At 49.1% G+C, this 24,538-nt stretch overlaps 1 long non-coding RNA gene across 1 annotated transcript; it reads right to left on the bottom strand.

Moving 5' to 3' along the window:
• Window positions 1-3,478: 3,478 nt before the first annotated feature.
• LOC112621047 lies at window positions 3,479-12,319 on the bottom strand. The gene is made up of 3 exons (XR_003118648.1): window positions 12,109-12,319; window positions 8,703-8,829; window positions 3,479-6,072 (listed from the first exon to the last, which is right to left on the bottom strand). It is a non-coding gene; the product is annotated as an uncharacterized LOC112621047 (long non-coding RNA).
• Window positions 12,320-24,538: the final 12,219 nt, after the last annotated feature.

The raw sequence follows: 24,538 nt of genomic DNA, 5'->3' as shown, positions 1-24,538 counted from the left end.
CTGCTGAATCTCACACTAAACTCCAGCCCTGCAGGTGTTTTACCACAGCCACCACCGAGAATCACAGTAGTGTCTCTGGAGTCACTGCCCGCTGCCCACCAGGGCCCTACCTGGAGGCCAAGACCCAATCAAAGCCCAGGTTGTCCGTGCCCTGGAAACAGTGTGTCTTGTGGTCATGAGGCCAGGCCACCAGTGCCCACTCCTCAGGGGCTGGGTTCTGTCCTATTCTGGCTCCTTCCAGTTCAGTCACATTGGGTCCCCTAAGCACATGACCCAGCATCCAAGAATCAGAACAGGAAGCCTGGCAGCTCAGCTCACTCCATCACTTCTTATCTACAGCAAACATATCAGGGCATCAGATGCACAGATAAATGGCTATGAATGTTTAACAACTGGAATAAATCTAGGAAGAGCAAGAAGGCACAGCGGTGAGTGAGTGTCCCCCGTGACCGCTCTTCAGTGTTTAGGACAGGTGCCCATTGTTGCTGCCTGGTGCTGCCTGCCTTTCAGACAGAGAAGGGTACACTTTCCTCACCAAAAGGACAACAGGCCTGGTCCCCAGCCCTCCTGCCCATCCCTGCAAGGATCACCTTGCTGGGAGGAATCTGATACCGGAGCCTGGGCCACTTCTAAGCCAGGAACAGGAACACCTTCTGGTCACCCCAAAGGAAGGAATAAATCCCGATCAGAGTTCACAACCTGAGCTCTTGCTCACTCTTTATTCATGGGAAGGGAGGCCCAGGCCTAGGTAGACAAACCTCCCCTGAGGAATCGTGGAGCCAAAGGCTGGAAACTTCCAGAATCCTTAGGTTTGGATCCCCCTTGGGGTCACCCTGAGGCCTGTCTCACCAGAGCATTCGTCTGTCCACAGATGTCTTATTGGGTCTACAAAGGAATCCTCACAGAGGTCTGGGGCCCAGCATGGTCACCCCTACTGAATGTCAAGAAGGAGAAGGACAAGAACCCAGGGAAACACCAGGTCTGGTCCTTCCAGTCCCAGCCAGAGCAGGATGCATAGGCCAGAATGTGTCAGAAGCCCAGTTACCCAGATGGAGGGAAAGTCAACCCCAAGGGGGCAGAAGGGGTCAGTCACAAATCCTGGGCAGACAGTGGCGTGGGCAACACAGGTGAGCTGCACACTGCTGATTTTCCCTGGCTTTGGAAATGAAGTTTCTGCAGAAAAAGCCTCTTTTCCTTCCAGAACCACTGTTTCATGACAGCAGTTTTGACAGTGAGTCTTGTGTCTGTTCTGAGGCTTGGCCGTACTCTACAGAAAATGAAGCAGGCCCAGATGTCCTCAGTGAATGTGCACCAGAATGACCTAGATGTGAGCCACACCTTCATAAGCCACACCCTGTTCAGAGAGCGCTGCAGCATCAAGTAAGGCGTGTGGGGCGTGGAGGGTCCCCGGGGAGGTGGGCATTCTGGAGGGATGGGGCATCTGAGGGGCAATAGGGAGGTCTCAGGACAAGGGTAGTGTCTCAGAGAAGAGGGTGACAGCCCAGCCAACTGCTTGGAATTCTGGCCTTGGGAAGGGTCTGCAGAGGGGCCTGGAATATTGAGGTTTTCAGAGCAGTCCAGGGGGCTCTGAACACCTCTGCTCATTCCATGAAGACAAGCAAATGTTGTGTACCCAGATTATCACCTTAAAATGACTCCTACAGTGCTTGATGGGACAAGTGTGCAGAGGAGACCCCAGGCCACAGACCCTGCTGCCCTACAGGGCCTGGCTTCCCCAGCTGAGGGGTCTGGCTCCTCCAGAAGGACCCAGCTCCCTTTCTCTGCACAGGAGGCAGAAGCAGGTCCCTGCAGGGCACACAAACCATGCCCTGTCTGAGAGGGGGCATCACACGACTGGGGCTGGGACTCAGGGCCGGCATCCTGGGCCAAGACTCATCTTGGGAGAGTACTTGGGGAGCCCCTTCTTTCAGGGCCCACATTTGATGGAGATGAGACCACCCCTATAAGAAGCTGCAAGACCTTATCTGATCCAGCCTGTGGGAGGTCTCATCCCATGCATAGGGGGCCCCCAGCACCACAGACTGAGGTTCTAGTATTCCCTGCTCAGGCCACCAGCCCTCCACCTTGAAGGACCAGGTCCTCCCATGCCTGCTGTCCCCATAAATTCCTACTTCAAGCTAATCACAAGCTCATCCTGAGGCTCTGGTACATCTGCTTTCTGCAGGGCAAGCACATGCTCACAGCCAGGGCACATATGGCATTGAAAGTGCACAGAACCCGGTCCTCACGTGCCCGAGGGTGCTGGGGGAGCACACAAGCACATCAAACCTGGCTCAAGGGCAGTACCCACACTGCCCACAGGACCCTCCGCTTTAGCCCTGAGGGAGGGCCAAACCAATCCAACTCTGGTGGGCTGGAGAGGGCACCATGAGTCCTCCTGGAAACTGAACCCACCCCTGACACAACTCAGATGAAAGGCAGGAGTGTGGCGAGCACGTCCCTGCATAGACCTTCCTGTATCCGTTGCCTCCTGTGCAGAGCTGGTCCCCAGGGGTGTCCAGAAAGGACCCAGCACTGCCCAGTGCAATGTGCCCAGGGCAGAAACAGGGTGAAGGCACAGACCCCTCCCAGGAGACCCCCCCCTGGCCTGATGCCCAGCCCCAAACCTAGACCCTCTCCTGAAGCTCTCCTGTTTGTCCTGTGGGAGCTCTCCCAAGACGCACTGTCCCAGACCTGGGCTCTGGATGATGATGTGGTTCTCAGGCACTTTTAGGCCTCCATGGCTGAGCTCAGAAGGATGCACTGTGACATGCTCCCCAGGTGGTCTCGAGCACCAGGTCTCCTCTGAGTCACCATCTAAGACAGTAAACAGTGGGGAGTGCCCAGGACCCTCCATCCCTGCTCCCCAGGCCTTCCTTCTCCTCCTCCTCTTCCTTCTCTAAGAAGCTTCTAAAAACAGGCCAGCTGGGCCCCAGGGCAGGTGTTGGACTCACCTCAGTAACAGGGCAGGGGATGAGGGCAAGACCCCTCCAAACCCCCCACCACACCCTTCCCCTCCTGCCCTAGAAGAATCCTGGAGGGCCCTAGAGGGTTCAGTCCCATCTGTGCCAGCCCACACCCACAGCTGCAAGCACCAACAGGGCCAGAGAGAAACAGGGGTCCCCACTCATGAGTTCCCATACCCCAGGCAGCACACACCCCTCACTGTGAAATCACTAGGGACCCTCACTCACAAGTGCCCATACCCCAGGGGGCATACACCCCTCACTGTGGGATCAGCAGGGACCCTCACTCACGAGAGCCAGCAGGTACCCTCACTCACAAGCACCCATATCCCAGGTGGTACACATCCATCACTGTGAAATCAGTAAGGACCCTCACAAGCGCCCATACCCTAGGCAGCACACACCCCTCACTGTGGGATCAGCAGCCTGTAGTGTTTCTTCAGTGTCAGACCAGGTGGGTTCCTAGAGACCCCAAGACTCCAAAAACCCAAACTGTACAAGGGTCAGATGGGTTTGGGGGAGAAGTGGACCAAGTTTGCTTTCCATTCAGCTAAATATACAAAGATCCCTAGGAAGGCCCTGGTTCTGGAGCAAGTGTCTGTGGCACCCAGGCCTCTGCGGGTGTCCCTCAGCATGGAGACCCTTCCCAAGGGGGACAGGCTGGCCCACCAGCCCAGCTCCAGAAGCCCAGAAGCTGACCTGAGGCCAAGGCCCAGCAGCATGAGAATTCTGTAGAGCCCAGGACAGCAGGTCACTCTCTGGGGGCCCAGTGGCTCAAGATGTGGCAAGTCTGTTCCCATCTCAGGATAGACCATGGGATTTTTGGTGAGTTCTGTGTTGAAATTCTCTCCCAAACTCCCCATGGATCTCGACATCTGGGGCTCATGGTGTCCACAGTGCAGCTTTGAGCAGGGATGCTGAACCCTTGTTCTTTCATCTTCCCTGGACACCCCCAGGACCATAGGACAGGCCCTGGCCCTGAACCCCATCAGGGCCCCCACAACCAGGCCTTGCCCAGCCCACCGAAACCCCAGCGGCAGGGCCATAGATACTCCCCTTGCATGGTGGCACCTGGACCTAACCTTTCTCAGGGGCCACCGAGCTGCACAGCCTTAAAGGAGCCAAGACAGCACCCAGACAACCCCAGACAGCTCCTCAGCTGGGTGAAATCAGTGTCAATGGGGAAGCTGAACTCAGAGGCTGCTGGAGGGCAGAAGGACTGTGGCATCTGCAGAGCCCTAGCCAGCCAGTGCCTATCACATGTCCCTATGCCTGCCCACTTGTGTGACAGAGCCTCACTCACAGGGCAAACATCCCAGACCTACAGATGCCCAGCCCAGCCCAAGCCCTGGGAGAAAAGGGACCCAGGAGAACCATGGGAGCCCCAGAAATAGCCAAGATAACGAAACAGGGGACTGAGCTTCCCGGGGCACTGGCCAAAATTAGAATTTGGCCCAAGGAAGGGCAAGCCCCTTAAAGTAGTGTGTGGGTACACAGGGTCCTCCAAGTCAGGGCATGCCTGGCAAGGCCAAAGCAGAGACATTACCAGGCTCAAGGAGCAACCATCCACATCGCTGAGGGTGGGATAGGAGCAGGTGGACCAGCCTCCAACCTCTTCAACTCAAGGAAGCAGCAATGGCTGGGCTCTCACACCCTGAGTGGCCACCATCTGACCATCAGTGGGGCAGAAGCCAGAGACCATCGATCTATCACATGGTCCTGGGGCCCTGCTTCCACTGCACAAGAATGCCTTCAAGTCACACGATCAAGAAGAAGCTGGGCAAGAATGGGCCCAGGAGACTGGGTCCCTGGGTCTGCCGTCCTCAGCAGGTGCCAAGGACAGAAAAAGTCAGAAAAGTTTTCTATGGTCAGAAAAAGTCAGAAAGGTAGTCTCACTCCTTGGAAGGAGGCTCCAAGGTGGAGACCAGAGCTGCAGGGGGAGAAGGAGCTCCTGGCAGCACTGAAATAGGCTCTGGCAGGATCCCAGAGTCTGCAGTTCCATCCTTCTCTTTTTCCTTTTCTTTGAGAGCTTGGAATCTTCTTCCATTTGATGGTGAGTCTGCAGTCATGGACAATGAATTCACAAAAGGACTTCTCAGTGGCCATTTCCGCAGCCTGCCCTGTGGAAAGCTGATGAGAGCACACTGCTGTCTCTGCACAACAGTGACCATCCAGATCTCACCAACAGGTAGATTATTTCTTAAATCTGTCTCAGTAATGGTATCCCCCAGACCATCAACATAGAGTGGGGGCAGACTTCTCTGCCAGTGGGTCTGGATGACGCATGGTTGAAGCCTGCTCTAGAAGCTTATCTGTCTGCTATGGGGTCATTGTTTTCACAAGTCAATCTTTCATATTCTGATCAGCAAGGGGTCATCTGGATCTGCAGGCTTCTCATGTCTGTGCGGACACTCCTCTCCTCTCTCACCCTCTCCTTTCACTCACAAAGAGCAAATGTGGGGCTTATTCCTTAGGTAGTAGAGTGTGTCCTGGGCCAGTTTGAGCAGCATGTCACTGGTGGATGTGGCTTTCCCCAGTGAAACAGCTGGTCATGTTCTATCAGGGTTAGAAATCCCTCTCTCCATATCCGCAGTCACCTTTTAAAGACAGTTCTGCATCATGAACCTGGACCGGCAGTCATACTCCAGGTGTGAGAGGCAGGTCTGAGGGACATTTCCCACAGGCTTGGCACTCTCCAGTCTTCTTGGAATGCATGTGTACCACAGAGCCCCATCCAGACACTGAATGGCCTGGCACAGATTTTGCACTTTTTCTCACACTTTTCTTTGGTCATTCAGATACACTGGTTTTCTCCAGGACACGTGTGACACAGAAGAGAGAAGCATCCTCCCAGGTTTGTCTGTTTTAGGTGCTGGAGCCCAGAGAGGTCTCCTCTTGAGAGGATTGGCAGGCAGCAGTAGCTTTTCAGGTGGGAGAGAGGGAGAGAGGACCCCCACAATCCCGTCGGCCCCAGCTCTTCTTTCTGGCTGTGAATGACCTTTGACCACATGTGATTCATCTTTCTTGACTCAAGGTGAACCTCACTTCCAAGGAATCTCCATTCTTGGAGGGAACTCTTGGCTTCCTAGTATCTCCAAGAACTGGCCTGGAAGAGACAGAGAAATGTGGATGCATCTTGAGACACTCACAGTGTAAACCTGGTGCTTTTCAAAGACCCTCCCTCTACACTGACAGGGCTTAAGGAGACCTTGTGTCTGCTGCCAGGAGATGACAAAACCTTAAATGAGAAGGTCAAGAACCAGGATCACTGGAAAAAGAAATGTCCAGTCTCTAAACTCATAGACATGTTGGGGAACATCTGTGTGCCTGGATGTTTATTGTGTCCAATGACGGATAAAGACTCAAAAACTCACCAGCTGTGGTGGCTCACACTCTTAACCCCAGCAATTTGGGAGGCCAAGGCAGGTGGATCACCTGAGGTTAGGAGTTCGAGACCAGCCTGTCCAACATGGTGAAACCCCGTCTCTACTAAAAATACAAAACTTAGCAGGAAACCATGGTGTGAACCTGTAAACCCAGCCACTTGAGAGGCTAAGGCAAGAGAGTCATTTGAACCTGGGAGGCAGAGGTTGCAGTGAGCTGGGATTGCGCCACTGCACTCTGGCCTGGGCAACAGAGACACAGTCTCAAAACAAAAACAAAAACAAAAACAAAAAAAACCTAACAAACAAAAATAAAATGTGAAAGCAAAAAGATTTTGGCTAAGTACTCCTGGCCTGGAAGGGCTCTTTGTTTTACATGCAGGTGATCTGTCCTGAAAAGAGGCCTCCTGGTCACAAAGTCTTACTTGGAAAGAGCTCCAAGTACACAGAGCCACAAGCCCATCAGCCATGGAGGTGCCTCTGCTGCCCAGGATGGAAACATGGAAACTCAGGGTCGAGGTGACTGAGGCTAGAACAAAAAGATTAGGGGAAAAAAAAAAGAAAACAGATTTAAAAAATTAAAGAAAAATATTCTAACATGAAGAAATTTTTTATTAAAGCCTTGTCTCTGAATAAGTTAAATATGGCATATCACAGTATTGTACATAATAATCTAAAATTTTAACTATTGGCCAAGTACAGTGGCTCATGCCTATAATCCCAGCTCTTTGGGAAGCCAAGGTGGGAGAATTTTGCGAACCTAGGAATTGGAACTAGCCTGGGCCACAGAGTGAGACCTTGTCTCTGCCAAACAATAAAACATTAGCTGGGCATGGTGGCATGGCCTGTAAAACAATAAATAAAAATGAAATTCTAACTGCCACAAACTAAGCTACAATATTTATGTCATCATAAAGTAATAGACAATGTATTTCAGTCCAAAAGAAGTAACCAAGAATTGAGTTCAAAATCAATTCAGAGTTTTGCCTTCTCTGTATGGTGGAAGAGCAAGAAACAGACTCCCTCTGGCACCAGATACATAGGAAGCCAGACCAACTACATCAACCAGATGTTTCCAGACACTAGAAGCAACTGCAAGGAGCACAGGACAGTGGTCTGGAGGCTGAAACTGAGGGGACCACATTGCTGCCCCAGCTTAGAGCCTGCAGAGCCTCCTGGCAGTGCAGGGTGGGAGGATATAGGCAGCGCATGGAAGTCCCCACATTAAAGAGACAGAGTTGAGAATGTGAGGAGAGAAAAACATGGGGCTGAGTACCAAAAAGCAGGGAGGAGTGGCTGAAGTAGGGGTAAGATTGGTGAGTAGAAGATGGGGGCTCATTAAACCATTGGCAGGTATATGGGTAAATACCAATCAAGATAAATAATATTACCCAGTACAAAAGAGAAAGGGCACCTAACACTGTTTTGTTTTGTTTTTTTTTTTTTTTTTTTTTTTTTTTTTTTTTTTTTTTTTTTTTAGACAGAGTCTTGCTCTGTTGCCTAGGCTATAGTGCAGTGGTGCGATCTTGGCTCACTGCAACCTCTGCCGCCTGGGTTCAAATGATTCTCCTGTCTCAGCCTCCTGAGTAGCTGGGATTACAGGCACATGCCACCATGCCTGGCTAATTTTTGTATTTTCAGTAGAGATGGGGTTTCACCATGTCAGTCAGGCTGGTCTCAAACTCCTGACCTCGTGATCCGCCTGCCTTGGCCTCCCAAAGTGCTGGTGTGAGCCACCCTGCCCGGCCCACCCTACATTTTTTTTTCAGAGCATTTTCACAAGAAAACTTGTCATTATGAGTATAATATTATCTAAAAGTAGCAGAGGAGGGAACATTTCCCTGTATATTTTAGGAAGCTAGTATTACTCTCCAATAGAATCGGAGAAAGGCAGTACAAAAAAAAAAAAAAAAAAAAACAACCCACAAAAAACACCCTGTAAAACAGTATGCCTCATGAAACTCGATGTAACTCCCCAACAAAACATTATTCAAGAGAACCACATGCTTCACCCTGGGTGAATTTCTTTTAGGAATCATAAAGATTGGGGGAAACCAAAGGAAATCTTTTGTTAAGAATCAAAATTGTAGACTCCTGTCTTGAGTTGATTACTTTGAATTTTTCATCCCAAAATATATACAGGACCTTGTCTAATTCTATGATCTTTGCCACATGCAGCCAGATGCTGAAGAGAAATAGATACAACAGCAATATGGGAGTTATCCTCTCTAAAGCCCAGCTGAAATATCCCAGACCAGAAGTTTCACAAACAGAAAAACAACATACTTATCCTGAACAAGGGAAGGAGAAACAATTCAAACATTTAAATTAAAATTGCTGTGAGAATACTGACTTGTTAGAAACTGAAGGAGCGAGCAATGCTTCTAAATTCCACGCTTTTCCATCAGAATATGGAGATAGACAATCTCAAAGTGCAGTTTCTTCACAATTGACTTTATCCAGTCATAACATTAATTTCCCTATGAATCAAATCATAAAATAAACTCATGACATATTGTCTGACTAAAAGAAGGCAAGATAAACTGAACGCTTAGTTGTCAGTGTAGTAAATTATGTACGAGTATCTTATTGCTGCATTTTTAAATAATGATGGAATTAGAAATAATCTAAGTTTCTATCAAAGAATAAACAGTGAAACAAATCTTGTATACCCATTCTTTGGAATAAATTTAAGACATTAAAAATAGAATCTCGTGCATTGATATGGAATAATGTAAATGATATATTGCTTGTGAAATAGCAAAATAAAAAAATAGTATGATACAATTTGTGTTCAAAAACTGTACATGTATTTTTCTTTTCTTTTTTTTTTTTTTGGAGGCAGGGTCTCATTCTGTTGCCCAGACAGGAGTGCAATGGCATGATCACAGCTCACTGCAGCTTCAACCTCCTGAGCTCAAGGGATCCTCCCCCCTCAGCCTACCAAAGTGTTGGGATTACAGACACGAGCCACCACACTTGGCCAAATTTATGTGTATTTATAAATTTATAGAAAACGTCCAAAAAAATAAACACCAAGCTATAATAATTCCTTCTAACAAGGGAGTGAGTTTGGAACGAAGAGGAAGACATGTGAAACTTTCGTTACATAAAGATCTCTATGATCCACCATTATTAAAACAGCATGCATTTCTTTTATAATTAGAGAAAGAAAAAAATATGCATTGTTACCACTTGGTAGGAAGGCACCAGTTTTGTTTTCATCAGTATTTGAATTACATGTTAGTGCACAGCACAAACCTGGAAGAGAAAGTCCAGAGGAATAATTAGAACAAAAAAAATCACACCTCAAAAAGTGAGTGGGTGTTATCTTTACATAACAACAAGCGTTCCAAGTGAGTTGTGGTCAGGATCTACCGCTGCTCCAGCTCCCTCAAATCACCTACGCCCTGCCAAGGGGAAGACGAAGGACAGGGAAAGCCAAGTGCCAGCAAGTACTCTCCCCAACCAAAGGCCTGTTTCTGCAAGTTTTCTGTCATTAAGAAGAAAATAGAGTCCAAATGGGATGTGGACCCCTTCAGGACGCTGGCAGAGAAACACAAAGAATATGCCACAGTCATACCTTAGAGGAAGACTTCTAGGTTTAGACTTGAAATTCATCAAAAGCTTGTATGAAGTAAATAAAGCTACTCTACCTCTCCAAGTGTCAGTTTCTTCACCTATAAAATGGGAACCGCATGTCAACTTCATCAAATTGTTGCCAGAGTTAAATTCACAAAGGTATTTAAAAGTGACTGTTACTGTTACTGCAAGGGTTCACATTATTTATAAAAAAAAAAAAAGAAAAAAAAGCGTCAGACTTCAAAATACACAAAAGGAATAATGTCCATGTGTCCAAAGACAAGATGATCAGCTTTCGAAGCAGCCTGAGGTGCATGAGAATGAGGTCCATCCCTAACTAGAACTCTTCACAGCTCCACTGAAGAGGACACACACAGGGCCACAAGAAGGTGAGTGCATGGCCAGTGTAAAGTGACTGGTGAAGTGAGGGTGGAATCGCTAAAGACCCTCTGAAATGCAGTTACACAACAGGCTCCCAGGAAACACTGGAACAAACCAGGCAGCTGAGTAGACACTACCAGGAATGAGGTGAGCAGAGAAGGGCCGGAGCCACAAATCTCAGCAGAATACACCAAACTGCAAGGAGCTCCTGGCTCTGTGAACAGCAGCTGTGGCTGCATCAGGACCAATCTTGTGAGGCAGCTGCTGGGGACAGCTGAGATCACCTGTTTTTGCAGTTACACACCCCACAGCAGTGCCTCTGGAACACAAATCACAAAACCCTCTCCATTCATCTTTAAGGTGACGGATGATGGATGCCCTCACATTACAACAGCCTGACCATACTTGCGGACAAATGTATTTAGAAACTCCCACCTAAAGGGGGAATAGTCAGGAGTAAAATGAGAATATTGAGGGATGGGGGAGGAACACAGGTACTTGACCCCACAAACTCTACTGAAAACAAGGGAAGAGAATGTTGTGCTGTGGTCTCCCCATACTTCATCTCATCACGTCCATAGATGCTGCACGGTTCTTGTTCCCTTATTTACAAAGGTGTTGATTGAGCCCAAGTGTAATTGATCCTGAAGGAGAAAATTCTTTACAAAGTACAATTACAGTGTCTAATATCCATGACCAGGGTTTTAAGGGTTTTTAAAAATAGTAACCCACATTCAGGAATCACAAATGAAGCCTGTTGTAATGTGTGATATGAACAAGGTCTTATTTTCATGTAGATTAACACCTTGGTTTTTACAGATTAAACATAAAAGCATAAAAGCTGGCATCATTCCAGAATCAAAGGAACTGCCCCTGAGGACATATGGAATTAAGGGACTCAATGATTAGGAAGCTACACGAAACTAAAAGTGCTCCCAGAAGTTTCCATTGTCTAGACAGAAAAATTAAACAGATCAGCCCGAGAGAGTAAAGGTACCTCCGTGAATGCCCGGGGCGATGAACACTCCACTCAAAGCAAAATTGTGAAGCCTGAGGAGTTTCAAAGACGCCCCAAGCGCTCCACACCTTGAAAGTCACTCCCACAAAGCTGGAGCACCACCTGTTCCTGAGGATCAGGTTGCCATCTGTGTCTTTGAGACACTGCCCAGTCAGGCCTCAGTTGAGAAGAGGCCATTGATGTCACGTGTAAAATGCCTAAACCATCTTCATCTTTAGGTAGCTATTTGGGGAACTTTCCACCAAATGGGTTGGTGGAAAATGGCGCACCAAAGACACACGCCTGGGAAGTGAGATTTTCTCCTCTGCTCTTAACATCTCCTGGGTAAACCAATAATGACACTCCCTGCCGCCTCAACATCCACATCCGCGAGGAAGGCGCTGGTGAGGGTGACATTTTCACGAAGCCACAGTCCATGTCACCCCCTGCAAAGCCCCGAACTTGTGCACTGGTGGGCCAGGCAGCAGATTTCTCCCCATAGCGGCTGCATTGCGCTCTGCCTGGAGAGAAAAGAGGGTAGCGGCACAATGGACAGCGCCCAGACCTCAGGCCGGTTCCCACAGCAGCTTAGGAAAGCAGGCGGCTCCCTGGGCTGGAGGAGGCGCAACGCCCAGGAAAGACCCCAAGTGCAGGTGGGAGAGGGAACCCAGCAGAGCAGCGGGAAGTGGGGTGAGAACCACACCCGTCCGAGTTGGACAAGGGCAGATGCACTTCGCGGCGTCACGCCCTCCTCACCGCCCAGCCTGGACCTCCGGCTCCTGTCCCTCTCCGGACTCACTTCCTATGGCAAGGAGGTGCCCGCGATCAGTAGCCAGCATCGCTGTGGAAGCGGCGAGGTCCACACTGCTCTGCCCAACACTCCTGGGTTGCCCGCCTCCTCGCATGTCGTCTGCTGGGATTCTAGTCCAGCCGCCTTGCCACCGACGGGCGGGGAACCGTTAAGAGCTACCGTTTCCAGTCAGCCTGGTCAGGCGCGCGCTGCTCCGCTCTCGCGAAGAGAACTGCGCCCCGCCCCCGAGCCCGGGGCATGCTGGGATTGTAGTCCCGAAGCGCTTGAAACAACGGGCGGGAGCGGTAAGGAGACTACAGCTCCCAGAATGCACAGCGAGGCCGGCACAGCTCGGCTTCCCCCTTCAGGACTGCGCACCACCCCCTGTTCATGCTGGCTGGGATTGTAATCCGGTCGCCCTGCAATTAAAAAACTGGAAGCTAATCAAAGATGACAACTCCCAGTATGCCAGGCGTAGCTCCCGCCCTCGAATCCACACCTCCCCGAGTCCAGAGCAGTTCTGCCATGCTAACGGGAGCCTGACTATTCTCAAACTTTTCCTGCCTGCCGGGCGACAGCGGGACCAGGGCGGCTGGTCTTACCGTTTAATTATGTCACTACCTCTCCCTAAGATGCTGTCTTCATGCTTTGTCATTGCCAGAAGTTTGATTTCTCACGGAGCAGCAGGGGACCAGCAGCTGCTCACAAACCTGTCAGGGTTGCCATAGTAACGCTCCTCTTCCTGGAGCGGTACTCGCCCCACCCCTTCCCTCGCCCCCGCCCCTTCTCCTCGCCCCTGGCCCTTCTCCTTGCCCTGCTCTTTCCCTCGGGGCTGCCTCTCCCCCTCGGCACCGCCCCTCCTCCTCGCCCCACCCCTGACACGCCCCTTCGGACATGCGCAGTGTAGTCCCTGCATAGAACTGGGGCTAATGGCCAGATGTCTGATAGTTCTCCGACTTCTTGGCATCCCACGCGGGAAGCTCCCTCCTAAGTGTCTGAAACTGTCAGTTGACTGCCAGAAATGGATATACGCCGTCGCTGATAACCTGGCACTTGCCTTTTCAAAGCCACCATTTCCTCCATCCTTTAGGCTTTCACAAATCCTCCTCTGCACCCCAGGAGTGCCCCTTGGACCCGGGGCTGGATGCATGGCCCACACCTGGGTCAGGCCTCTCACAGGGACGCTCGTGCCACTCTAATAAAGAGTAGAAAACGTCACAGTGAAAGGCCTGACCCTGCTACATCCAGTCAGGAAACAGCCACAGGGAAGGGAGCCCCTAAGACACTTTGAGAGCCACATCCACCACTTCTCTGCCCCCGACCCAGGCTGGTCCCAGACCTTGGGGTCCTAGTGTGGACCTCCCGGTGGTAATTAACGCAGGTGCAGAACCAGAGAGCCCCTTGGTCCCTCCCAACACATGAGGGAAGTTTGTGTGAAGTCATGAACAGTGTCTGCGTTGCTGCTGTGAATAGGGCTTTCTTGGAAACACTTAATTTCCCTTTTTAAATATCCCTTTGGAACCACGTTTAACAAGTTGCTGGTGGAACTTAACAGTGATAATTCTTTGAATCCATTTTTCTTTTTTCTTTTTTTGAGACGGAGTCTCACTCTGTAGCCCAGGTTGGAGTGCAGTGACCCGATCTGGGCTCACAGCAACCTCTGCCTCCCAGGGTTCAAGCAATTGTTCTGCCTCAGCCTTCCCAGTAGCTGAAATTACAGGCACCCGCCGCCTCGCGTGGCTAAGTTTCATATTTTTAATACAGGTGGGGTTTAACCATGTTGACCAGTCTGGTTTCGAACTCCTGACCTCAAGTAATCCGCCCTTCTCGGCCTCTCAAAGTGCTGGGATTACAGGCGTGAGCCACCGGGCCCCGCCTGAATCCATTTTAACATTTAATTTTCCAGATTAACGCGAAGTACCCCACGACTACACGCTTTTACATCTACCTTTATGAAACTGGAGGAGGCACAGCCTCAGCTCTGTGCAGGACGGATGCACAAGAGCAGAATCTCCGTGGGACGTCTTTCTGGAGTATCAGTATTACTGCAGGATTTGAGAAAGAAACAAATTTAAATAATTTACAACGTAGGACACTGGAAATTTAAGTGAAGGCTGGAAAGTCATTGGCCTTTAATAACTGTCAGTCATCTGTGTCTAACTCGGACTTTCTCCAAGAAAAAAAAAAATAAGGAGAATCTATTTTTCGTTCTTCTAAGTAGTTAAAATTAGAAATCACAACAAATCAATAGAAAGCTCTGCCCTGCCAGTCTCCTAAATCACAATATGGCCTTGGTATGGATTTTGCTTTTTTTTTTTTTGGAGGGGCGTGTTGACATGTTGGGTATAAAAATTGGGGGGGGGGTTTGACCAATTTTTGGAAGTTTTCAGCTATTAGTTGGTGATTTACTTTGCACCTCATTTAATTTTTCTGTCCCCTCTCCAACTTGGACTCAATCACTGCACAGGTCTCTAAGACTCTTCATTTTCTTTAAGCTTTTTCACTCTTTTATTCTGAATGGACGATTTATATTGCCCTGTCTTCTGCTTCTAACCTTTGAATAAGCTCAAAAGTATTTTTAAAATTTCCTTATCTTCCTATTGTTTCATAATTTCCATGTCTTTGCTGAGGTTCCACATCTCTTTATTCATTGTTAGAATATTTTCCTTTACCCCCATGAACAGATTTGTGATAGCTGCTTTAAACACTCTGAATTAGAACACATTGAATATCTTAGGATCACTTTTACTGCCTGCTTTTTAAATTGTGTATGGGTTACATTTTTGTGTTTCTTCACACGTCTCATGAATTTCAAAGTTGGGTACTAAAACTGTAAAGAATCATTATAGAGACTCTCAATTCTGTTGTGTACTTTTCAAGAGCGGTGTTATTGTTTACAAATGGTGTTAATTGTGCTGGATTCAAATGCCAATACCTATCTCCCCTATAGTGGGCACAGCCGAAATTCTCATTGAGTTCTTACTCACACATAGGTCATATTTGTATTATGTAGATGTGTTTCTATAACAATATATATTATTTGGGTGTCATCATTATAATCTACGTTAATTCAACAAGCTACTCCAGTATTACTGAAAGCCAGGACCCCAGTTTTGTCGGCTTATTGGATTTTGTATAAATCAAAGTATATAGTATGTATACTTTTACATCTACCTTTATGGAACAGTATATTTGTGATACTCATTCATGCTGTTGCAGATAGATTGCAGATAGATACGTTCTGTTCTTTTTTTTTTTTTTTTTTCAAGATAGAGTCTCACTCTGTTGCTCAGGTTGGAGTGCAGTGATGCAGTCTTGGCTCACTGCAAACTCCACCTCCTGGGTTCAAGTAATTCTCCTGCCTCAGCCTCCTGAGTAGCTGGGATTAGAGGTATGCACCACCACACCTGGCTATTTTTTGTATTTTTAGCAGAGACGGGGCTTCACCATGTTGGCCAGGCTGGTCCTGAACTCCCGACCTCAGGTGATCCACCCACCTCCGCCTCCCAAAGTGCTGGGATTACAGGCGTGAGCCACTGCACCCAGCCAACAATTTGTTTTTTCATTTTAACAGTTTTTAAGTGTGCAGGTCAAAGGAATTAATCACATTCACACTATTTTACGAGCATCCTCCACATTTATAGAGAGTGTTTTTCATCCTGCAAAGCTGAAACTCTGTACCCATTAAACACCTCACCTACCTTCCTGCAGCTGGGAACCACTCTTCTACTTTGTGTCTCTGTAAACTTAACTACTCTAAGTACCTCGTATGAGTGGAATCATACAGTATGGTGAAGAAATCATGAGAAAATGTAATACACACTGTATAACGTATGTTTATTTATTTGAACAAAAGCACTAACAGAGATCAGCAGTACATGGTGATTATAGAGGAAGAGATAAAAAGAGAAAAGGATTGGACAGACACATTAAATTTATGACAATGATGCTCAGGTATCACAGCAGTGAGTCCCCTGCCCCAGTCACAGGGCTGATCACAGTGGAGCTGGGAGCCCTGTGCAGCTGTCTGACTCCCAGAGCCCATGCTCAGCCCAAACTTCACTGAGCCCTGAGGCACTCTGCCCCTGCCACCTGGGCACTCAGTGGGCCTGAGATTCTTCATGGCCTGGTCTTCTTGGCCTTGAGGGCATGACTGGTCTCCTGGGATGGGGCTCAGCAGCAGGACAGGTTGTAGCTGTAGGACAGAGCAGCAGCTGTGAGGCTCCAGGAGCCACACCTCAGGCCTCCCTCCCAGTGCCTGCCCAGGGCTCCCATTCAACAGGGCCTGCTGCTGACCAGGGAGCTGTGGCCACAGGCTGTCTGAAACTGACCACAAGACAGAGTCTCCACCCACCCTCTGTCAATCAGCTAGGCTCTCACCTCTTAATCGGACTGTGCTGCTCCATGGACTTGAAACCAACCCCATATTCCTCCTGAGTCTGAAGATGATAATTCCCTCTTGTCACGGAAGCAGCTGTATTTCTTGGAGGACTTTAATCTCCTGGCCAGAGGGAAAAACAGGAGGCTGACAGGGCCTGGGTGGAAGACGCTGAAGGGCCCTTAGGGAGGGAGTAAACTGGGGCCGATCTCTAGGGTTTTTCACTTAATGGGCCCCCTCTTCTCCAATCCCATGCAGTCCCACCCTTTTCTCAGAGTTGGATATAAACAGATAAACAGCCCCCCGCTAGGAATTTGTCCAGGATTCCTGTCCCCTACCCACACCCTCCATTGGGATGGATCTCCTCTGTGTATCAAACCCTCCCAATAAATCCAGGATGCAGAGGATGGAGCCAGGGAGTGTTCTACCCAGGGTAAGTGGGTGGGAGTCTCTGACTTCCACATCCCGCCCTCCCCCAAAGTGAGCAGGTGTGAGAAATGTGCACAGAACAGCACTGGGCTCTGCATCAGGCTCTGGGCTCTAGATGAGGAGGTGTGGGAGCTGTGGCTCAGGGACCTTCTGCCCCAACACTCTCTGACAAACGGAGGCCCAGTATAGAAAGAAAATGCTCGGCCACTTAGGAGCTGCCTGACTTGGGAGGGGCACAATTTTCCTCTCCTTCCATAGGCACCGCCTGAGGGAGAGGCTGAGTCCAGCTCCTGCAGCTTTGCAGTCAGGCAGCTCTGCAGCTTCACCACTCAGGGAACAGGGACTGGCAGCTGCTCTGGAGCCTCCACCATCAGAGGTAAGATGGGCCTGACGCCCCAGCTCACAGGGCATGGGGAGGACTGTGGGGCTCACATGGGAGGAGGCTTGCTGAGATGGAAGGGCTGAGTCCAAGGCTCTCTCCTCCCAAACCTCAGGATCCCGGTCCCCAACCTGCCTGCTCCAGGCTCACTCCCATCCACACAGTCCTTCATGGCAGTGTCCAGCTTCACCAGGTCAGTGAGGAACCCCCACAGAGAAGGCACATCACCCTGGCCATTGGGGTGGTAGTGGTGGTGAGCCCCCACTGTCAGGTGCCCACCCAAGACCTGTCCCCTGAAATATCACCAAACACTCCTGCCCAGACACCCCCTCCCCAGGTCTCCCACTTGGAACAGCCCAAGACCCTCAGCTACCTCCCCCAGCCCTCACCCTCCTCTCCCCCATCTCCCCAGTTGGCTTCCAAGGCCACTGGACACCCCCAGTTACTTCTATGGTGGGATTTTAGCAAGTCATAAGGTCATGGTGTCCCCCGTCCCACCGTTTGCCAAATCTACACTGAGCCCAACTCACCCAGGTGGTTTCTGTAGTCTCTCTAATGGAGGCATTTCAGGTCCTGTGGCCACAGGAGGGCAGGGCTCGGGGAGGAAGACCCCCTGCTCTCTTGATGTGGAGGCCTCCATCTGGGGGGAAAGAAGCCTGTCCTCGGACTCCCTGGAGCCCCTCCCACCACAGACCCACTCACCTGCTGCCCCACAGCCTCATCTGCGCTGTCTGGGGATTCGTCTCCAGGCCACCCTGGTCCACTGGGTCACACTTTGCTCCACTGCTCGGCCACCATCTGCGGGGCTAAGAGCAGTGCGGGAGGAGCCTGGTGGACGGGTCACGAGACGTGTCTTGCTATCTTTGCTGAGGGTGAGCGCCAGGTCTGGAGGGGAGGAACAGGGCCTGGCGATGCCCAGTGGAGCCTGCAGCTGGAACCCCGGGCTAGGCCTTTGGGGAAGCGGGACCCTCACCCTCAGCCTCAGCCAAGAATGGCAAGGTTGGCTCCCCACCCCAGCACAGGCTGGATGATCCAGGGCTGCAGGCCAGGACAGAACCCCTGAGACTGGTGGGATCCCCCTGTTTCTTCAAGGAGCACCTCCTCTTGCTTTCCACAGCAGGAATTCGAGCAGGCTCCAGCGGAGCCTCTTCCATGCCTGTTGAATGCAGCCTCTTGCAGGGATGCACGTCCTTGGGATGGAGCCATAGCCTTGACCCTGGGCCTCTGGGGCCCTGACCTTAACCAAGGGGCCAGGAGTTCCCTCTTGGGTTTGCAGGCACATGAAGATATAGGGAGAGAGGCCAAGTGCAGTGGCTCATGCCTGTAATCCCAGCACTTTGAGAGGCTGAGGTGGGCGGATCACCTGAAGTCAGGAGTTTGAGACCAGGCTGGCCAACCTGGTGACACACTTGTCTCTACTGAAAATACAAAAAATTAACAGGGCCTGGTGGTGCACACCTGTAATCCTAGCTACTTGCAAGGCTGAGGCAGGAGAATCGCTTGAACCCGGGAGGAGGAGGTTGCAGTGAACCGAGATCATGCCACTGCACTCCAGCCTGGTCCACAGAGTTAGACTATCTCTAAATAAATAAATAAATAATCCACATTCCTCCCACCCAATTTGCCTACTAGGAAATTCCTTGTGAGCGCCAAGAACTTCACTGAACTCTAAGTCATCCCTCTGCTCACCTGAGATAAACGCATATTTGATTGGTTCCTCTGCTGGAAAAAAGCACATTCCCTGAGCTAGACAAAGGCATAAGTGATGGCCAGGGGTGGTGGCTCACATCTGATATCCCAGCACCTTGGGAGGCTGAGGCAGGTGGACCACCTGAGGTCAGGAGTTCACGACTCACCTGACCAACATGGTGAAACCCCGTTTCAATTTTTTTTTTTGAGATGGAGTCTTGCTCTGTCACTCATTCCGCAGATGGGAAGAATGAGGCTCCAAGAGGCTCAGGGACTTGCCCAAGGCCCCAGCATCTGAGTGTGGAAGTGGGTTCATGGCTGCAAAGTCCTTCCTTTCCACATGAGTGTCTTGCAAACTGCAATTTTTCTTGGGCTGTCAGTTATGAGGGTAACAGCCCTCCCCTGGTTTATCCCCCTGGGAGCTTGGCGTGGTGCTCTGTGTATGGCCCTGCATCAGCTACGATGTCCTGGCTGATTTGAAGCCAAAACTGGCCCTTTCAGCTGGGGAGGGGAGCAAATGTGAATTATTTTCAATGCCTTAATTAATAATAATAGTAATATTCACTGATTGCTTATTGATAGTATATAAATTCAGAGTCAGGAATAAGGGTGATGCCAAACAACCACAGATTGTCTATGTGGGTAACTGAGATAGGCATCGGATGCCTTTCTTTCTGATAGTGCAATGTACACAAAATTTGTTTCATACACTAAATTATTAAAAGTTGTATACAATTGCATTCAAGCTGTGTGTATAAGGTGTGTATGAAGCAAAAGTAAATGTCATGTTCAGACTTGGGCCCCATCCCTAAGATATCTCATTATGCATATGCAAATATTCCAAAATTTGGAAAATACAGAAATCCAAAACACTTCTGGTCCTAGACATTTTGGATAAGGGATCCTTAACCTGTACCCTGTGTCAGTGTGGGATATACTATGTAGGAAAATGTATTTGCGGTTCAACCCCCAGTCTGCCTGAGGGAAAGTCAATTCCAGAAAGGCCAAGTGATGAAAGTTCTTCATCTTTGTCGACCTCCTCTGGGCTCAAACACATGTTATAGACCTCAATGTCAAAAGAGCCCTGAAGTCCCTTCAACAAGGGAGTTGGCTGGATGAAGACTGTGGTGGCCTGGAGGGTGGCTGCAACTCAGCCTCCACAGGGAATGCATCCCAGTCATGCCAAAAAGCCATCTTCCTAAGGAGAATCCAGAGATCCAGATTTTGATAGAAACTCTCCCAATTTGTAGGCCAGGCACGATGGCTCACACCTGCAATCCCAGCACTCAGCCTGCTGAGGCGAGTGGATCACCTGAGTTCAGGAGTTCAAGACCAGCCTGGCCAACATGGGAAACCCCATCTCTACTAAAAATACCAAAAAAAAAAAAAAAAAAACAACAAAAAAACTGGGCATGGTGGCAGTTGGCTATAATCCCAGCTATTCCGGAGGCTGAGGCAGGGGAATCGCTTGAATCCTTTTGTATTTTAACAGCTCTGTCGAAATATAATTCACCTAAGATAAAATTCATGCTGTAAAAATGTACAATTCAATGGTTTTAAGTACATTCATAGAATTGCGCAACCATCAATTTTGCGGAGGCAGAGGTTGCAATGAGCCGAGACTGCACCACTGCACTCCTGCCTGGACAACAGAGAGATACTCAGTCTCAAAAAATAAAAATTAAAAAATAAGAAGCTCACCCAAATTTTAAATGTTTTCCACTAATGAAGGCAAAGCATTGGCATACCACCTTGCACCTTCTGGGATGGCAAATGATCAAAAAGACAGATACTAGCAAATGTTGGCAAGGGTGTGAGCAACTAGAACTCTCATATCTTGCTGGCAGAATTGTATAAAGGTACAACTGATTTGGAAAACAGTCTAGCAATTCCCCAAAAGTGTACATTGAGTTACCATATGACCCAGACATTCCACTTCTAGGTATATACCCAAAAGATACAGAAGTGTATGTCCACCAAAAACTGACACATAAATGTTCATAGCAGCACAATTCATCGTAGCGGCACAGTGAAAACAGCTCCAATGTCCATCACTGGATGAATGGGTAAATGCCATGTGGGGGTCCATACAATGGAATATTATTTGGCAATAAAAAGAATGATCTACGAATTCATGCTACAATGTGAATGAACCTTGAAAACATGATGCTGAGTGAAAGAAGCCAGACGCAAAAGGCCACATAGGGCACAAATCCATTCCCAAGAAATGCCCAGAAGTGGCAGATCTATAGAAACAGCAAGTAGATTGGTGGTTTGAGGAGCCTGGGGTGAGGGGGGTATGGGGAGTAGGCATGGGATACGGGGTGTTTTGGGGGAGGTGATGAAAATGTTCTAAAATTGATTGTGCTGATGGTTGCGCAATTCTATGAATGTACTTAAAACCATTGAATTGTACATTTTTACGGCATGAATTTTATCTTAGGTGAATTATATTTCGACAGAGCTGTTAAAATACAAAAGTACTAGCCTAACAGAACTCCTTGGTGGGTTACAGTCAACCACAGGCCACGCTTTTTCCATTCCTTGATTCCGGAGGTTATCCTCAGTTATCCGGAAACTTCAGCTACCTGGAACACCGGTTCCTGCACACCAGGCGGGACTGTCCCAGAAGGCAGAATTTCCCCATGGGGCCCAGTAGTGACTGAGAAACACTCTGGAATGGGAGGTGAAGGGTGTTGCTGCTGACACTTGTCTTTTTGCTTTTTTGTAAAGTAAGCCATTAAATGTAGGCAGAGAAAGGCTCTGTTGGTAACTTCTAGCCCCAAACAAGAAGGAAGTGGAGTGGGTGAGCTTGTGGGAAGACAGTGGTGGGCAGAGGTCAGGTGAGGCCGTGCAGATCCTGGGTGGCCTGAGAGGAAGTTCAGCAGGACAAGCGCTGACCTGATTCCTGGCTTGTTTTGCCCCCTCACCCATCAGCCAGTGGCTGAGCACCTACCACATGTCAGGCACTGTGCTGGGTGGTGGGACAACATTGCATGGGAGCATCTTAGGAACGTCCACACAGGGGAAGGAGCTGGAGAGGATCTGGGGAGGCCTCTTCAGGGAGGTGACATTTCAGCTGGAACGTGAATTAAGTGACATCTGGGGCAGGGGATCTGCGTGGGGGGCAGGAACTGCAAGTGCACAGGTGCTGGCTTGTAGTCGCCTGGTCCCAGAGAAAGAGGCAGGACAGCTGTAGCCAAGGGGAAGAGGGAGACAGGGTCGATTAGGAGTCAGGGAGGCCACGAGGGAGGTCCCAGACCAGGCAGGGCCTTTCAAACTGTTGCAAGGACTTTGGCTTTGCTCTAAAAGAGGTGGGAGCCATGGAAAGCTCTGAGCAGAACCCTGACCTGACCTCGGTTCTAATAGTATCCCCCCAGCCCAAGGGGAGAATGGGTTGGAGGAGGGGCAGAGCAGGAAGGCCAGGTGACTGCAGGAGGCCAGAGGGGAGCAGGGAACAGTGGCTGGTCCAGGGTGGTGCAGGCTGAGGTGGGAAAATGTGGTCATTGTTTTCGCCCACTCCACAATGTACCTGCTGCCCAGAGATGCAGGGCAGGTGAAACCAGAGATTCCACACACATATTAGACACACACACACATACACTCTCATATATGTCCTATGTCTTATATGGAGCCTATGCACATATTAGACACACACTCATATATATCCTTCATATAGATCCCATGCACATATTTCACACACCCTCATATATGTCCACATAGATGTAGATTCTACATGCATCTTATACACACACATATATGTTCTACATTCATATAGGTTCTACATATATATTACATATATATACACTTTGCATACATATAGATTTGGCGCATATATTAGACACACATTCAATATGCAAGTAGATTACCTATAGAATACCTACTCATTTGCATTCTATTTGTATGTGTGGATTTGAGACATATACACACGTATAGACTCTGCATACATAGGGATTTGACACATATACACACACACTCATAGGCTCTACATGCACATAGATTTGTCACACATATTATAAACCAAGTTGACCCTGAGTTCTGGCACCTGTGGTCTGTGAACTTGGGTCTTGGAAGGGGCACAACTCTGGAGTTAGGGAGTGCAGGATCTTCTGCTTAGAGCTGTGGGACTCAGGCTTTGCTTCTCTGAACCTCATTTTCCTCATCTTTAAAATGGGATGACAATATCTGCCTTGCAGGGCTGTCGGGAAGTTTTGGTGAGATCACCATTTATGCAAAGCAGCTGTTCTGCTTGGGAGGACTATTTAGTAGCAGTCATCACAAGGTGTGTTTGGGGGCCAAGCAAACCCCACAGAGCACCTTCCTGGAACACAGGTGTGCACTCATGCCTACACACCCTCCGTCCCGCTCAGCGCGAATGGGAAAAAGAGTAGGCTTGGGGCTTCTGTTTGGGAAGGATGGACCAAGAGCTCCAATGGAAACCTGTGAGTCAGCGACAGGCATAAAACAGTTAATGGGTGTGCCGCTTCAGCTACAATAAAGATGGGGAGATGGAAGCCTGGATCATGTCCAGAAGGCAGATGGATTAGTCAGGGCTGTCTCAGCTGCAAGGAACAAAAATCCAACTAAAACCAGTTTAGGTGAAAGATAATTTATTGGGTCACATAAAAAAATTCCAGGGGTGCTTGCTTCAGGCATAGCTAGATCCAGGTGTTTGAATGATATTGCTTTCCATGTCTCTCTGGAAGACAGAGTTAATCAATATATGTGAAGCACTAACTAACTAACTAATGCTCAATAAGTACTAGCTGTTATTTTATTACTACAACTGCTGCGGCTACTGCCACTGTGACTATGACACCCACTGATACTAATATGACCCTACCAGTCCAGCAAGCCAGAGGGAAACCCCAGCACTCTTTCTCAACCATTCCTGTCCAAGCCCCCAGACTGGCTCTCACTGGCTGTGACTGGATCATGTGGCCATCTCTCACCACACCCCGTGGCCCATGGCCAGGTCCTCAGCCACATGCACATCCTTGAAGCTGGAGGTGGGGGTCAGCTTTGCTCAAACTCCATGGACTTAGAGTGACAGAGCAAGACTCCTCAATGGAATATCAGAAAGACAGAGAGTGGAGACTGGCCAGGTCCAACCATCCTTCATGTGGGCCCTGGTGGGGCCGTCTCTGCTGCCTACCTGTCTCACCACATGGAGGTTGGCTGTGCCTGTCCAGTCATCCTCTTACATGCTAGGTCGTCTGCCATCCCTCCCATCACTTGGAAGTCCTGAGGCCTAGAATTTTCCACAATGTTACTTTCATTGCACAAAAGAGGCCTCTGGAGTTGAATAGACTTAGGTTTGATACTCAGTTCCATTGTTTAATTAGCTTCACCTCCCTGTGGCTCAGTTTCCTCCATTTGTGAAATGTGGACAATGATTCTCACCTCCTTAATTCAGCAGATATTTTATGAAACATTATTTCTGGTACTTAGTGGCTACCACCTGCTTTAACACTTTCATTTTGACTCTTGCAACAACCCTGAGAGTTCAATATAGCCATCCATTTTTACACATGAGGAAACTGAGGCACAGTCACTTGTCCAAG

This window comes from Theropithecus gelada, chromosome 3 (assembly GCF_003255815.1).
Source record: "Theropithecus gelada isolate Dixy chromosome 3, Tgel_1.0, whole genome shotgun sequence".
NCBI lineage: Eukaryota > Metazoa > Chordata > Mammalia > Primates > Cercopithecidae > Theropithecus > Theropithecus gelada.
Note: the sequence above shows the minus strand (reverse complement) of the source record. Positions and strands in the feature narration are given on the sequence as shown.